The 18122-nt window shown below is 48.0% G+C and overlaps 1 protein-coding gene across 2 annotated transcripts in view; it reads right to left on the reverse strand.

Moving 5' to 3' along the window:
• Window positions 1-18122, reverse strand: part of RTN4RL1 (reticulon 4 receptor like 1) — a 200626-nt gene that overhangs the window by 159778 nt on the left and 22726 nt on the right. Inside the window, exon 1 of one of the 2 annotated variants that reach the window (XM_069226143.1) lies at window positions 4441-4517. The exons of the other annotated variant lie outside the window; for it this stretch is intronic. The gene's annotated coding sequence lies outside the window, so the exon portion shown is untranslated. Of the gene's footprint in view, window positions 1-4440; window positions 4518-18122 lie in introns of those variants that run through there. 2 annotated transcript variants of the gene reach the window in all.

Raw genomic sequence — 18122 nt, forward strand, 5'->3', positions numbered from 1 at the left:
TGCCCTGTCAGATAATGATTCCCTCCACCGTCAGGCTGCCTGTCGGAGGCAGCCTGGCGGTGGAGGAGGGCGGCCTATGGTGGCCCTCCATGCGTCCTTTATATGGCGGTTCAACCCGCCATGCCGGTGGCGGTCTTTTCACCTGCCGCCGGCATGGCGGGCTGAACCGCCGGGGATCATAATGACCCCCTATGTCTCCAAAAGAGGTGGGGTATAGAGAGAGACTAGAACTATGATAGGAGCATTCCTGGTACTGATCCATGGGGCAACACCAGAGAAAGGTGTGCCAGTGGGAATCTATTGGAGTGCCACTTTACTAAAAATGTTCTGTTGAATAAGGAAGATGAAACCCACTAAAGAGCTGTGTTATTGAAAGAGATGGTTCTGTGGGAGAATTAGGTTATGTGGGTAATCCATAGTGTCACAAGCTGCAGACAGATGAGGATTGAAGATAGGTGACTGTGGTGAGCAGAGGAGATGAAGCGGTAGGTGACAGAGTGCGGTCTGGTAGAGTGCTAGGTACAGACGATTGGAAAGTTTGTTGGACAAGGGACAGATAAGATAATGAGTTGGCTCAAAACTAAATGTTTCAGTGTCTTAGAGAAGAAAGGGAGGAGTGATACTGGCTGATACAGGGGGATGAAATTAAGCACTGAGGGCACTGAAGGGACGCGTAGCCCAGGTATCAGCTTTTCTGGAACACCCCTCCGTACTGCCTTAAAATGGCGCAAGCAGCATAGGTCTGCCTGCCAGGGCGATGCAGTCGAGAAGCACCAGAAAGCGAACCCTCCTCCACGGGTGGAGCTCACAGAAGATGCTTTTTACCAGCACTCCTGGGGGGCTTCACGGACCAGTACTAACCTCAATTCTCAGTTTCAACCTAAAGTGTGATAGGTTAAAACGAGGGGCGCTGGCTGCTAGCGGGCTCCGGAGCAGCAGCGCGTTAGGCTGTGGGAGTAACACCTCTGTTCAGAATCCATTAGTTGCAGGCACCCCACTCGTGCTCACTTCTGCTCTCGCCTCAAGGCACAAAGACCTTTCTCTGGGATAGCCTTCTGGGAGGTCTCGGTGATCTTAGCCTGGAAACGTGTGGATTCTGCCCACTTTAATGGGCAGCAGAATGATGTACACAGCGAACTGGCAATATGAGGACTCTGCCTCCTCCCAAGCAGAGCGGAGTACATACGAAAGAAGCAATGTCAGGACTCTGCCTACTTTCATGGGTAGGAGAATGATATCCACATAAGACTGACAATGCCGGGACTTCCTATATTTAGGCACAGCAGAATGACGTGCACACAGGACTACCAACGCGTGGACCGTTTGCTTTCAGGTAGTTCGGGGTATCGTTTGCGTAGGACTGGCAATGTATGAACTTCTCTGTCCGCCTTCAGGTAGATGTGGAAATCGTCGGGTATATACGTCCCCTCACATACAAGCCTCGCAGCCATAGAGCGACGGGCAGACGCCGCCTGCGCACGTTGTTTCTCACAGGGATGCAAGGACTGTAACTTCCACTGTGCCGCCAGTAGTCGGTGGTCGGGCAGCTTTAGCTCTGCCCGTAGTGACCTTTGCAGGGATCCCGCGCTGCTCTGTCCCCGACGAGCAGTGTACGGATCCCAGCCCTGGTCTGTCTGCAAGGAACAGTGCACGGATGCCAGTCGTGCTCTGCGCGCAATGGGCAGTGCACGGATGCCAGCAGGGCTCTGTCCATGGTTAGCAGTTCACAGAGGTGCTCTGCCCTTGGTTAGCAGTGCGCGGATCCAGGCCGTGGTCTGTTTGCGGCGAGAAGTGCACAGATACCAGAAGTGCTCTGTCCGTGGTGCTGAACAGGTCTAGCGGCAGCAGCCAGGGAGGCGCTGTCCATGGTGCTGCTCCGGCAGTGCTCTGGGTAACGAGCGACGGTACAAGCTGCAGAGTAAAGAAATGGGCCAGGGATTCACTGCGGGAGGGGCTCTAATAGGGGCCCCGGTCCCCACGGATAGCAGGCTCTGTCCCACACGTGGACGGCTCAGAACTGGGGCTAAGTGGTTCTTCACAAAGGCTAGGTAGGGTCCTATGTCGAGTAGGCGCGGGTGGGGTTTGATGAACTTCGCTAGGGAGGGTCGCGGGGCACTCGTGGCATCCGTGAGAAGGGCTGTGGGCTGTCAAAAAATGATATCCTTTCCAGCGCCGTAACAGCTGAGAGGCGGTGCGTTGGCGTGGTGGTCCCACGGGGTCTACCCCTCCCTGCACATAAGTTGGTACTGGGAGGGCCATGCCCTTGAGAGGAGAGAGGGTAGAGGGCGGGCTTAGTGCTTCGCAGCTATGCTCGCTGTGGCCGAGATACCGGGGTCTTCTGCGGTATTGAGCCACGGGCAAAGGAGGCCTTCTTTGCGCTGTGTGCGCAGAACTCCGGAAAGAGGTCTGACCCAAAGAAAGTCCTCTTGTGGGGATTAGTGTGCTTCACCAGGGACCCATCTTAACACATTCAACAAAAAATCAATCCTCCCCTTTTCACCGTGGCGGTATATACTGGGAGGTACTGGCTGGTAGGGAGGGGGTAGGTGCTGGGGTTTAAATATTCCTGGGGGGCGGAAGGGGGCGCATCCGGTTAGACTCGCTTCAGTGGACGGGGCCTCAGTTGTTCCTAGAAGACACTTCCACGCAAGTGGCCTAGATCATGGAAGGTGAGGCTTGTCTGGTCTAGTCTTACCGTAGTGGTGCTGCTGTGTACCGAAGTCCTGGCACTGACAAGTACTTACTTTAATCTTCCTGGAAACTATGGGTACATGCCAGGCTATGCCCTTCACGAGACAGTCACGTTTGTAACTGTCCCTCTCAGAGGCGTGGTTATCATTGGTGCAGTAGATGCAGTGGCACCTGGCCCCAGAGCCCTGATTTGGGGGAGGGGGGTCTGAACCCTGACAATACTGTATTTTGCCACCCCTGCAGCAGTCACCGGGCTCATTTTCATTGCTTGCCCATGGCCACCTTGCTACGCTCTTGGTCCCTCTTGTACAGCAGCTGCCATACAGCCCTCCACGCGCCCTGGATGTATACGATTCAAGTGTGTGGAACTGAACCTACGGTGCCAGCAGACAAGGTTAAGCCCCCACCCCCTTCATCACCTTCGCGGCACCTGGCAAGTTTAGAAGTTGTGGGAGAGTTGGCAGGGACCAGGGAGAAATGGGCGGAGAGTGGTGTTTCCTCTCCTCCTCCTTGGCTCGACTGCCCCACCCATGGCTACAGCTTATGCTCGAACACACAAGAACACTGTGGGCGTGTTAGCTTTATTGTCAACTAATATGCTTCAGGGAAAAGCATGCAAGTGCCAGAAACTGGGGATCAGGAGATGCTGCGATTTTGAGACCCATGAGTGTGATATTTTTAAAGCTCCTCTTAAGGGGACAGCGTGTGGGGGTTGGGGGTAGGGAAGAGCAGTGGAAGGAGGTCAGGACTCCTCAGCTGCGACGGGCTAAACCTGGAAGATGGGGGGGTCTGCGGCGACCCCTGGCGGTGGCTCGCCTTCATTACTCTGTCTCTCAGGATCCATACACACAGAGCATGGTGTTACGTTATCAGCGTTTTCATAGCGCACATTTTTACCTTTGAGAAGACCTCGTAACGCTTTCGGCTGCCCGGCAACTCTCCACATGGTTCCTGGGCTACCACCAGAGAAGAGCGCCTGATCCAACTTGTGGTGATTTTTACAGACATTGTATTTGGCTGCTAGTCTCTATCAGAGGGCTGTGCTGTGCCTTCATCGCTGAGCTAAGGTTATGACCTTGGCGTTTAAGGTTAAGGACGAAGGGCTCTGCCAATTGCTTAGGTGTCGCTTATATCAATAGGCGTGTCCGTTGCACAACAGACAAGGAGGACGTGTGTACACCCGCATGAGTGTTTGTGTGCGTACACTCTTGCGTGCGGTGTGTGGTTCATTCTGGCAAATGCTGTCAAGTGCCACGACTGTTGACCACATGGCAACATGGGATCTGCCTGATACCCGGATTATGCCAGGAGCTCTGTCCAGTTAGCTGTGCGAATGCTAAGAGTTTGACGTGCCACGGTGAGAAGTGGGGCGAGCCGCAGTGTTGTCACTACTCTGAAAGTGATTTAAGTGCCAGACTGACCCCTGCTGGCGTGAGAACAGCTGCTGACAGTAGACTTTTCGCGGGCTGGGACCGGCCAACATTTAAGAAGCACTCCTTTTATTCTAGCACGCACGTGCTGGCCACATACGAGAGCGTGGGGTGAGCGTGTTGGGGGCTGTAGTGGGAATAGGCCAGGACACCGGAAAAGCCTTGTTCGGCAGCCTGTGGGAGAAACGAGTGCTGTGCAGGTGAGCGGTGCAGCCGCCTCCACTGGGAGAGGGCGCCCCTCCCCTCGCTGCCCCATATTCTCCTCTATTAGAAACCACGCAGTGTTTTTCCTTCTACAGAAAACAACTGTTTCTCTCACCTCCAATAACGTGCTGATGTGATACACGGTAGATTGCCGGGCTCGGCCTTCCCCCCGGGGAATTACATCAGCGGCTGTTTTCTTCGCTGCCTTTCTCGAGGGTCGGTGCGTGGGGTGCGGTAGGGCCGAGGCGGAACGCTCCTTTGATGCGGACACGCTCATCGCTGTCTCGTGACCCGGGCGTGGCAGACAAGAGAGACACGAAAGCATTAAGGGGTTAACGCCGGAGCAGCAAAGGTCCTGCAGGTCCCAGCGTGCGAGGCAGGGCTGCAATTAATGAACTATCTCATCAAGTGTTCCCATCCAAAAATCCATCCCTATGAAATATCGATGATGGCGCTCGCGCTCCAAAAGGCTCCTGGAAGGGCCGGACGGGCGTAGCGGCCTGATCTGGCCCACAGTGCACCGGGACTTCCAGACAGCATCTTCTCATGTGAGGCCCTGCCGGGAGCACAGCTCCGCCTGGGGTGCGGCCTCCGCTGGGCTCGCCCCAGACAAGCTCTTTGTAGAGGTCTGTGGTGGATGCGGGGGTCGAGACTGGTGTCCCTTCTGTAAAGCGGCTTATGTCAATCATGCAGCGGGTGATGTTTAGGGAAGAGCGAGTCTAGGCACGTGCTCCGTGGCGCCAAAACCCTCTGCGTTCCATCCCATGGCAGAAGTAGGGATCAGTATAGACCCAGAAACCTGAGGATCGCTAGTCGCGAGCACGCAGACCTATGGGTTTATTGGCCACATCCTGAGCCAAATGTAAGATAGAAACCATGAGCCTACCTCCAACCGAAACCTTCAACTTTAAACCTTAATCATCGAGCCCAAATGTCTGAACCATGACTCTGACCCTTAATTTTAATACAACACCTTAAACCTAAATCACAGTGTTGGCATGAGCCCTAAATGACGTTAAGGGTCGTGCTCCCAAGGCATTATTACTTCCCTGATAGTAGAAAGAACAGTAAAACCACTAAAGGGATATCCATAACTACCACTGGTCTAGAACTACCATTGGTCTAGCAAAGTTTAGTACCTTTACTTCCTGTGTGCTTCCATCCAAAGGACAGCAGATCCATGAGGTATCTCCAGGGTTGGATTGGGATCAAAATTAGGCCCGGGCACTAAACGAAAAAGTGGCCAACACTTGTGCAAAATTACTTTTAATACCATGTTGCATAGTTACTACAAGGGGAGTTTTTTCTGTCTTTGAATTTACCTTTTTCTTCCCCTTTTTGTGTCATTCTTCTCCATTCAGAGTGTCTCACTTTTCTCTTGTCTCCCACTAAGCCCCTCGTTCATTCCATGTCTATTCTCCCTTCCCTTTGTCATATTTTCCCAGGATGAATGTTTTTCACAGTAATGTGTCATAAAACAATTGTTTTGAGTTGTCAACAAAAGTTTTATTTTTGCATAATTTCCTTGTTAGCCTTATTTTTTTCATTTTCTCTCAATGGAAAACAGGAGTCCCCGGGTTTTGAAGATGACAAGGTGGCAGCGAACACCCCAGGCTAATCAGTCCACTGCAGGAGACAAATTTAGAGCCTCTTCAATGGCTACCACTTGCAGTCTGGCCCCTTTACAACCTCCTTTCACTCCATCCTCACATAACATTAGTGCTAGCATGATGCTCAAAACTCCATTGTCACTCCCTGAGGACTCATTGTCATGCTCAGTGACTCAGGATAGGGGCGGACCCACCGCACACTGAACCTGCCCAGCTTGCTCCCTTATCACACTGCACATGACAATGAGCCACCCAGGGTCTGTACTTGGTCATATTGAGGTCTTACCTCAGTCTGCAGCAGCTTTTCGAGTTGTGTACCAGCGGCCCAGGGGACACAGGCATATGTTGGGAGTTGTTGGGAGCTGAGAAATAGACACTAGCTGGCCTTCGCCACAGGACCCTCAGGCAATGGCCGGTTGCCCGCCCTAGCAATAGGGCCCTGGGTATGTCCTCGGACATGAAACAAGGTCTCAGTACCTTTACTCTTGTGTGTTATGATTGGCCAGTGCTGCCTGACGAAGACATTGAGTTGCATGGATGGGGTGTGGGAGGGAAGCATACATGACACCCCTGTGTACATAGCACCCTGGCCCTGACCCCTGGAGTTAAAACCAAACCACTTAGAGCCAGTTCAGTACTGTACGTTAGTAAGAGCATGATCAAATAATTCAAGGACACTGGCATCATGCCACATTACAGTGGCACACCACCATTTCATCATCTGCAGACAAAAGCTGGCAGTGGTTCACAAGACCAGCACATGCCCAGACTCCTCATCTATTGGTGGCAACCCTCACCCCGAAATTAGTGTTCAGCTGGGTGATTAACACAAAGAGACAGGGCAAGAGCAGAGGCATAGGGATGAACCCTCATGAAGGTGTAAGGCATACACAGGCAATTACCAGTGAATAACAATACTCTCAGGATAGCTAGCACAACTCAACTGGGGTGGGGCGGGGGGTGAGGGGTGGCTAGCACACACAGAGGCATGGAGTGAGCCTGAGGAGAGAATGCCTAATCCCCATGGGAGCACCATGAACTTTAAGCCAAATCCTTACCAGGCTCCTGTCACCCCAAAAGCACCAATGTGTCATTGAAAGCTGCAGATCCTACACTGTGTAAAACCCTATAACATAACACAGACCCAAATGCTACACCTTGAACCGACTCCCCCTAATGCTCTTTGCTTGCATGTCTAAACCTAACATTCACACTAAACCATATTCGCAAATCTCATAAACTGAACTCGGTCTCCAACCTGGAACACGCAACCTGCAACGCACAAGCCCAGTTCAACCTCCTGTATCCCAACCCTAATGCTGAGCCTCGACACCAAGCTCAGATTTGCAATACTCAACTCAGTTCCCATCTCCAAATCTGAGTACCAGGTAAACATCACATCCAACCTGACCCCTAAACCCAGGTTCCGTCCTCCTGTGCATACGCCACCCTCAAACGTCATCCCTACCCTACAACCTGACACTAATTACTGGAATGAAGCCCTAGGGGTATATACAGACCTCCCACTGCATTACCCAGAATGCAGAGCGGAGCATTAGAGCACAGTCAGACTCCTCCATGAATGCGTCACACAGCCTGTGAAAGTTTTATTGCGAAAAAGAAAAACATTGCTAATGTATTCAACCCAGATTCTGCAGGCACGGGAACACCAAAACCTCAAGGGAGAAAAGGGGGAGGGGAGAGAAGCAGGTGGAGAGAGAGAGAGAAAGAGGAAGAAAGACTGAATAGAGGAACCAGAAAAGACAGCAGGGTACGGGCCAAACGTAAGACTACTCTACAATCCCTGGGACCAGGAGTATTGAATACTATACAATCCCAGAGACCAAGAGTATGGATTACCCTAGAATCCCAGGCACCAAGGATAACAGTACTGTATGAACAAGGGACCGAGAGAATAGAATCCTATACAATCCCAGGCACTGAGGGTAAGAATATTGTACAATCCCAGAGACCAAGAGTAATATACAATCCCAAGCACCAAGAGTAAGAATACTGTACAGTTCCATGCACCAAGAAGATAGGATACCATGCAATCCCGAGCAACAAGGGGAAGAAAACTGTACAATCCCAGGGACTGAGAGTATAGATTACAATCTCAGGCACCAAGGGTAAGAAAACTGTACAATCCCAGGGTCCAAGAGCATAGAAAACTGTACAGCTCCAAGCACCAAGAGTATAGAATATTATATGATCCCGGGCACCAAGACTAAGAAAAGTGTACAATCCTAGGGACCAAGAGTATAGAATATTATAGTCTCTAGGCAGCAAGGGTAAGGCTACTATACAGTCCCACTGACCCAGAGTATAGAATCCTATACAATCCCAGACACCAAGGCTAAGAATACTGTACAGTCTTGGGAACCAAGACTATCAAATACTGTACAAACTCAGGCACCAAGGGTGAGAATACTGTACAGTGCCATGCACCACAGTTAAGAAGACCTAGCAGTACCAGGCACCAAGAGTATAGAATATTATATAATCCCGAGCACTAAGAGTATGGAAACTGTACACTCCCAGGGAACGAGAGTATAGAATACTATACAATCCCAGGCACCAAGGGTAAGACTACTGTACCGTCCCAGTGACTAAAAGTATAGACTCCTATATAATCTCAGGCACCTAGGGAAAGAGTACTGTACAATCACAGGGACCAAGAGTATAGAAAAATTTACAGTCCCAGGTACCAAGGGTAAGAATACTGTACAGTCCCAGGGACCAAGGGTAAGAATAGTGTACAGTGCCAGGCACCAAGAGTACAGAATACCATACAATCCCAAGCACCAAGGATAAGAGTACTGTATAATTCCAGGGACCAAGAATATAGGATAACATACAATCTTGGGCACCAAAGTTAAGAATACTGTACAATCTCAGGAACCGAACATATAGAATACTATACAATCCGAGGCACCAAGGGTAAGACTACTGACAGTCTCAGTGACTTAGAGTATAGAATCCTATACAATCCCAGGCAACATGGGTAAGAAAACTGTACAATCTCAGGGACCAAGGGTAAGAATACTGTACAATCCCAGGCACCAAGAGTAAGAAAACTGTACAACCCCAGGAACAGACAGTATAGAATACTATACAGTCCCAGGCAACGACGGTAAGACTACTGTACAGTCCCACGCACTAAGGGTAAGAATACTGTAAAACTCCAGCATATGTCTGTGTCCCCCGAGACACAAAAGGCAGAAATACTGTGCAATTCCACAAATTGAAGGTAGTAATACTGTCCAATCACAGAGACTCTGGATAAGAGCACTGTACCAGTCAGGCTCCCAGTACAAAAGTATTGCACAGTCCCATACACAGAATCCAGTCCTAGGCACTAAGGGTAAGAATATTGTACAGAACAAGACACAGAGGGTAAAACTGCTGTTCGGTAAAATTGCTGTCAATAATCCCAGGCACCAAGGGTAAAAAAACTGCACAATTTCACGCACCAAGGGTAAGAATACTGCCTGATCCCAGGCACTTAGAGCAAGAGCAGTGTACAATCCCAGGCACAGAAGACAGAAATATAGACATTGAGGGTAAAATATTGTATAATCCCAGACAATGAGTGTTAGACTATTGTACAACCCCAAAAACAGAAATCAGGAATACTGTCCAATCCCTGGCACTGAGGGTAAAAATACTGCACTAGTCTAGATACAGAGGACACAGTATTGAAGGCCTGCAAGTAATCTCACTCCCTGGGGCCAAAATGTTTGCACAATTTCAGGCTCTGAAAAGAATCTACAGGGCTCGTGCCAAGCTCAGCTACAAAGACCAGCAGTGCCCGCAGCCTCCAGCTTGCCAGCTCACCCCCCTAGGCATATGCAGTCCAGGCCCACCAAACAGAAGGCTCAGCGTGACTGCTTGAGGCAGGTATCAGGCTGCTCTCATGGGCCGTTTCATCTTCAAAGGGCAAGCCGAACAAGGAGCTGCTTCCACTATTGGAGGGCATCAAAATATAGGTTGGGCATGCCACTCTTGTTCACCGCTAAAATGGCGGCCCTTCACTGCGCCCCTGATTGACCGTGGCCACGTAACCTTAGAGGATCTCCCTTACGATAGAGACTCCATTTAGAGTCCGGACAGGGGGCTTCCTCCCTCTGCCATAGAAGGAGTGGCTGAATTGGTCTGGTCAGAAAGTGTGAGATGGTGCACTAATGCTGTGATTACATACCCGTAATCTTAAATACTTCAGATTTTAGTAATCCCCATCACCATCTCGAATGTGCACTTTCCTTGCCCACTTGGGAGTTGACCACAGGGACGCATGGCGTGGTTGGTGTTCCAGGACATGTTTTGGGCTGCCCATATTTATGGCTCAGGGGAAAAGAGGAGCATGGCTAAGGGCTGTATATTTTTAAATAAGGTATTTCTTTTTTTTCTTTTGGATTAGGCTAGGCAGGGCTTTAAGTGAGCTGCTCCACCCTGGTCTCAGACAGTAGTTAAAAATGGACTCTTAAATGGGTCATTATAAATCACTATAAAATTGTTCTTTCAACCTTACAGGTAAAAACACTGATAGATTTCCGAATAATTAATGTAAAAAACTTAAATTAATCCATGTCAGCGATTTAGTTCCTGTTTCTATTTTACATGTTTTACTTAATATTGCATTCCCTATGACTGTTAGCTGTTTCCATGATATTGTTTATTTTTGTATTTTCTTCCCATTTAGAATATTACTTTTGTATAGCATTTTATCCTAAACAGCGACGATTGTTGACAAAGCCAATAGTCCTGGCTGGGTTTAAGTGTATGGCAGTGTTTTATAACTAAATTCAATATCAGAAAACTCAAAGAGGCACCAAACCACTGGTTGGGTGGCACACTATGGGAATCACAGAAATTTAGTTTACATGTTTAAGCCACACCTTTGATTATAAAGGCCACACCCTTTTTAGAGACTCTTCATTTTTTCATCCCACCTAAAGGCCTGAGGATAGGAAAATCATGTCTGTCAGGCGAGGTAAACCTCACATGGTTGGGGGGAATTGGTGGTAAGAAGGCTGACGAGAAAAACATATTTAATGTCACTGAACTTTCTTACCCTCTAGAAATTCAGACATGGCTTTCTCGGTTGGCGCTTTCCAGTGAGAGGAAGAAGCAGCTATCTTTCATAATGTAATTCACAGGCTTTCACTAAGCTGAGGGCTGGAATGAGCTTCCCATCATGCTAAGGGGCATTTACTGTTGCCAACTGCCCATGATATATGACATTGGCTTCTTGTCATCTGCTGGCGCTTATAATTTTGCTCAGTCACTTGTTGCATTTTTGTTTTGTTTATCTGAAAAAATGCTGCTTGTTTTGGGCTTCTTTCAGAGCCTGGCTCCCAACATTGACATCTGCTGTTACTGATAGCTGCTGCCGGGACCCGACGGCCCAGCCAGGCAATCAGAAGCCAGCTTTGAAGGTTCCTAGCCAATTACAGGCAGCACATGTGGGAAAGGGTGGAACAAACTACCCAACCCTGGGCTTCTGATACAAACAATAACAAGACAAAAAGCGTTACCAAATATTTTTTTTAGGACTGCCACCCCCTGCAGACAAGGAAGCAACTCACCTCCTCAGGCATCAGAATGCGACTCCTCCTCATCACATGACCCCAAAAACCTGTTAACATCTAACACAGAGGAAACTGCTCCCTCACCAAGAGACAGCAATTCTTTACTTGGTTCAAAACTCCCAATGAGTCCATGTGTATAAAGTGAGAAAACCAGCCGCGGCCATCCTCTGGGGCTGAAGGGTCACCCCTCCACCTTCTGCTCCCCAAGAAGAGTGTCTGTCAGGCTGAGCAAAGGTCAGCCCTTCATTTTCTGGTCAGGCATCCAAGAGCTAGACATGCACTGTTTGTGCAGGCTCCCAGCTGCCTGAGCTGAACTTTGCTGGGCTGAGGAAGTCACAGCCCTGTGGGCATGACCTCTTCAGCATAGCAAAGATGCTTCGATGGCCCTCCCACTCATGACGAGGGGGGAATGTCCCCGATCGCTTCAGACTGGGCGCTTCAGTTTTAAGCCGTGAAGCGCCTAATGCTGAATGTCAATCAGTGACACATTGTCACAGAGTGGGGAGGGGTCAGCAGTCTCACTGACCCCATCCCATCCTGTGACAAGTTGGGACTGCTGCCTTCCCTCATTGGCTGACTTTAGGTTAGCCAGTGAGGGAAGGCATCAGTCCCAACCCTACTGGGACCTCTGAGGCAGAGCTGAAGGCAAGTGTGTGTGTGTTTTTGTTTTTTAATGAATGTTTGGTACGTGTGTGTGCGTGCATGTTTGAATATTTTTATAATGAGTGTTGAGAATGGATGTGTGTGTGCACATGTGTGTGAATGAATAGGTAAGTGTGAGTGTGCATGTGTGCCTGTGCGTCCCGCTTTCCCCTTCCTTCTAAAATTACTGGCCGCCACTGGAGAAAATCAAAAAAAGATTGTCAATGCTGCCCTTGAAGTCCCTCCCCCTCAAACACCCAATGGGTGAGTAGTGCAGGACTGAAATGGAAGAAGCTATTCAAGAAGTTCACAACCCCATCCTAACTGCCTCCTTCAAGGTGCTACAACAGCTAAACAACCACTGCTACGAAGCTGCAGTAGACAACTGGCCCAGAAATCCACCAAGTGACTAGATGTGAATAGAACAAATGCAAAAAGAACAGATGATGGACAGAATGCTGAACAATGCAAAGATTCACCCCCAGTCACAAAGATCTGGGTTTATTCCATCATTTTTTTGCTCACCACGCCATCCCAGTTTGGACCCAGCCATATGCAAATCAGTCTTAACCCTGTTCCCATGGGAACAGTGCAGCCTGAACTGCCAAGCCAGGTCCTCTCTGGACCGGAAGCAAGCATCCTGGGATCGGTTTCAGGGTATCACCCTTCATCAGCCAGGCTAGCTTGAATCCAGTGGCACAGTGAGCACGGGACCCACGTCTGGACATACCCTTCCCACTTGGGGCAACAAATGCAAAAAGAACAGATGATGGACGGAATGCTGAACAATGCAAACATTCACCCGAGTCACAAAGATCTGGGTTTAATCCATTGCTTTTTTGCTCACCACGCCACCCCAGTTTGGACCCAGCCATAGGGGGAAAAGGGTCAAGACTGATTTGCATATGGCTGGGTCCAAACTGGGATGGCATGGAACACAAAAAAACCTGATGGATTACACCCAGATCTGTGACTGGGGGTGAATGCTTGATTTGCTCTGCATTCCGTTCATCATCTGTTGTTTTTGCACGTGAATAGAACAAAAGCACTCTCTGGGTGACACCGGCACACATCTGATAGATGACAAATCTACAGCAACCATAGAATTGTCTCAAGACCTCCCTCACAATAAAAGACAAAGTACAAACCTAGACCTCTCCAGTCATAATCTCTGGTCATCAATGCTGACTACAAACTCCAGCAGATAAGATACTAGCACTGCAATGCCACACCGTTGCCGTTGCAACCGGTGCCAGCATCAGATGACATAGCATTGACAATGCCAACATTCTGAAGTCTTTGTAGGGAAAAATATTCTGAAGTTTCAATAAGACACAAAGAACTGGTACGATATGGCCATAACTAAAGCAAGCTTCCCTCACACTCACAGGACAGGGACAGTGCAGACAGCTGCAGTGGAAGATGCTCTGCACTAATGCTGTGATTACATACCCGTAATCTTCATTACTTCAGATTTTAGTAATCCCCATCACCATCTCGAATGCGCACTTTCCATGGCCACTTGGGAGTTGACCACAGGGACGCATGGCGTGGTTGGTGTTCCAGGACATGTTTTGGGCTGCCCATATTTATGGCTCAGAGAAAAGTGGAGCATGGCTAAGGGCTGTATATTTTTAAATAAGGTATTTATTTTTTTTCTTTTGGATTAGGCTAGGCAGGGCTTTATGTGAGCGGTGGTCATTGGGGGGCACCAACAGACATTGTCACACAGGGCACCACTAGAGCTAAGGCCGGCCCTGGTAACAAGTAAATGAGGTAGTAAATGTCCTGAGGTCTCTTAGAGGTGACCAAGTTACAGAAGCAACGTGGGGCAGAATCCTGTGAGACAGAGCCTGCCCTAGGGAACAAGCTGTTCAGGACCACAAAATGCAAATGCCATTACCACAGGTCACCAGGCCCATCACCAGCCTTTTGAGAGGGACAGGCAAAAGCAGTCACCACAAAAAAGCCATTGAAGAAGTAGAATACATTCCTACAGCAACAGCCATGGTGGCATAGGAAAGGTACCGCAACAGCATCATATCCTTCTCCAAGGTGGTCAACACACCACTTCTGGTGAAGACTGCATCTGCATACAGCGTGATTAGGCGAACTCACTTAGGGCACAGGTCAACACGTTTGCCCATTGGCATAGTAAGGAGATGCGATGCATTAACCTATTTCCTTTCACTTAGCATCATAAAGCACTATTGTCATGTAGCGCCATAAGGTGCTATTACACCAAAAAGACCCCAGGCAAGACCAAGCTTATGACCACCTTACAGTGTTTGTTTCATTTTTTAAAAAGAGGATCACATGAGGAAACGTCGTGAAACAGAAGTAATTGTTTTTGTTTGGTTCTTGAAGCTACTTTCCAAGTAAGCTCATAAATCACACCAAATCGATCACACATAAAAATACTAACACTAAATCATAGAAATTAAATGTAAAAAGCTATTAAATCAAATAAAGTTCGTGCAGAAATCAGTGGCCCCTAACCTGCTTCCAGAGCCCTAATTCGTGGCACATGTACAGATTGTACTGCACACCAGGACTATTATGTGCACGCGTAGAACTGGCTCAGGCTTCACCTGCCAATAGTAATTAGTGTTTATATTATTGTAATGCTTGCTGAACACGACAGTCTGTTTTGTTGTTCATCTTTTATTGGAATACTGCATTTTTAAATGTTCATTCTCCTTTTTAACTCTATAAGAGGTAGGATCAGTTCTGTACTTCAGAACCTGTGTTCGTTTCAGGTTTGTTCTGCAGAAGGATTGTCCTTGAAATGTATCTCATACCAACCAGACCTGGAGGCAGTCCACTAACACAGAGCCCATTTTGGAGACACGTGGGCACCACCTTCCCTTTCAGAAACAAGGAAAAGCCCTCAGTCACTTTTGGGGATAAGTTATCACTTAAGAGAGTCAGGGAACGTACCCCATGAAGGAGATGAGAACTGGCCATGGAGGCTACAGTAATGGAGGACATTAGCTTTCAGGATCAGATCTGAAAAATGGTGCTAAAGCCACTAGAGTTCTGCCAGTTGACTCACAGGCCAGAGAGGGCACATCACTATAAAGACTTAATGGGCATTGAATATCGTGTCTGGTAACATTGGTTGTTTCAACTCTTTTGCTGGACGTTGTAATTCAAACCTGTGTTTCCATCCCTTCATCTTTGTTTTTCTCCCCTTTGTTGGTTCCCAGGTTTCCCTTCTCCTTATCCCTTGTAGGGACCCATATATTTGCCTTGGACTGACTTTGGTTTTCAACTCGGCAGTAGGTTTTGTACCTCCTCCAGTTGTCTCCTGGGATTTGCTTTTGGAAACCCAGAACCTGTTTTTGACTACGCTTCAGATTCCATTTTGACTATGATTCTAGTTTCCGATGAGGAGGTATGCTGCCGTCTTTGGTTCTCTGACAAGTTTCCGGGTGTGCCTGGGGCCTAGTTACAGATACGCCTCCTCTCACATTTGTTAGGCTACATCAGGTTTTAGGTTTTGTTCCCCTTTGTTTGGTTGCCAGATTTCCCTTCTCACTATCCCTTGTAAGGACCCATGCTTTTGCTTTGGACTAACCTTGGTATTCAACTCCACAATAATTTTTATACCCCCTCCAGTTATATCATGTGATCTGATTTTGGAATCTCAGAAACTGTTTTAGACTTGACTTTCAGATTTCCCCTTTTTGATTTGGAAACTATGATTCTAGTTTCCCACAGGGAGGAATGGTACCCATCTTTGGTTCTCTGGCAAGTTTCCAGGTTTGTTTGCGGCCTAGTTACAGATATGCCTTCTATCACCCCTGGTAAGCCACATCTAAGTTTTTACGGAATTCTTACCTATTATAGAACGCTTTGTATGTTATTGTATACTCACTCTCTCCTATTGTTCTCTTGACAATGAGTCAATTTAAAATAGGTGGTCTCAAAGTTCCTGCAAAGGCCCCTGCTGCAGCCCTCGAGAGCCAGCACAAGGAACTGAGGTGCCACTGTTTACCAGCTCCCCTTTGTCCTTCAAACCTACCAAAGAACCTAACTACTAGAAACCAATTTGGTGATTTTTTTCTAAAAGCGCCTTTTTATAACCATTCTTCGTATTATTTCACATTTAGCTCAGCTCTACTCTAACAAACCGCTTATGATTATGATTATGTATCTTAAGGCTAGTCAACCTTCCCTTTAATTTTTATTATTGTTCACGTTTTTCTATGAATTTCCATTACCCTGGTAGGGGCATAATGTTATTTTTGTGATTTCTAAGTGTGAATTATATTAGGAACAATTCACAAAATGTTAGGCATGTAATTCTGAAGGCAAAACATAATACACTTCTGACTGTTTTGGAATTTTCAAAGACTGTTATTATTTTGTTTCTCCAAAGCTAAAATATGTTGGCCAGAAGGAAAATCCCATTCCTGCACCCCGACAAATTTTGGTCACATCCCCTGTATCCAAGGTGGAAATGTGCCAAACTCACAGGTTTGTGGGTGTACACCTGCTTACCCAGGTATATCTACCCCAGAATGGCCACAACCCTCCTTTATGAGCAGATTTGCTCCCATGTGTAAAAATATCACAGTGGTCTAATTTCACATGTGAGTTAATCCATTTACGAATGTACATTTAAGATTTGTGAATAGGAAACATGAGTTGGCACTAGTAAACAAAGGCCCATATTTATATATTTTTTTGCGCCGCTTTTGCGTAACTTTTTGACGCAAAAGCAGCGCAAACTTACAAAATACAATTGTGGGGCATATTTATACTCTGTGTGCGCCGAATGTGTGTCAAAAATGTTAAAGCACATTTGGCGCAAACCTAACACCATATTTAAACTATGACGCCCGACCCCTCGAATGTCAAAATCCCTCCGTGTGCGTAATTTTCTGGATGCGGGGAACCGCCTTGCGTTAATGACATGCAAGGTAGGCGTTCCCATCCAAAAAATGACTATAAGGCCTGTGCGCCTTATTTATACTCCCGCGTCATTTTGACGCACAGGAGGGGGCGGGCCTTAAAAAATGGCGCACAGCCTGATGTGCGCCGTTTTTTTAACGCCTGGGTGAGGGCAGGTGTTAAGGGACCTGTGGGCTAATTTCCATGGTCTCAGACCGTGGAAGCAGTCCAGGGGTGCCCTTCCCTGCCCCCAGGGACACCCCCTGCCACCCTCGCCCAACCCTGGAGGGCACCCATGGATGGGGGGCCCATCCCAGGTAAGTACAGGTAAGTTGAGGTAAGTATAATTTTTTTATTTTTTTAAAGTGGCATAGGGGGGCCTAACTTGGGCACCCCTACATGCCACTGTGCCCAATGGCCATGCCCAGGGGCCAGAAGGGCATGGCCATTGGGCAAGGGGGCATGACTCCTGTCTTTGCTAAGACAGGAGTCATTTCAAAGGGGGTTGTGCGTCAAAAAATGGCACAAGTCCGGTTTGAGCCATGATTTTTTACTCTAGCCTGACTTGCACCATTTTTTGACGCACAACCCCCATTTTCCCCTACGCCGGCGCTGCCTGGGTTGAGTCTTTTTTTTTACTCTGACCACCCCACAGCGCTGACTAACGTCAATCCTTAAATAAGGCGCCCGTCTGGTGGGTAGGAATGGCATTAGCCGACGGTAAAAAATTTTACGCAAACCAGCGCCGCCGCTGGTTTGCGTCAAAAAGTATAAATATGGGCCTTTATTTTGTAAGTTTGCACTGCTTTTGCATCAAAAAGTGACGCAAAAGCGGTGCTAAAAAAGTATAAACACGGTCCAAAGTTGGTTGTGCATTTCTGACTCTAGCCCAATGTCACACTTATCTTTTGAAGGTCATTCGTCTGAGTGAGTTTAAGCAATGAGTTCTTGTATGACAAGACTGTTAGCTTCAGCTCTCCTGACGGTGATCTATGGCTTAGAGGCGTTATCTCAGCAATTAAACCGGGAACTGGTAGAAGCAGCCGTGGTTGACT

Source organism: Pleurodeles waltl, chromosome 3_1 (genome assembly GCF_031143425.1).
Source record: "Pleurodeles waltl isolate 20211129_DDA chromosome 3_1, aPleWal1.hap1.20221129, whole genome shotgun sequence".
Classification (NCBI taxonomy): domain Eukaryota; kingdom Metazoa; phylum Chordata; class Amphibia; order Caudata; family Salamandridae; genus Pleurodeles; species Pleurodeles waltl.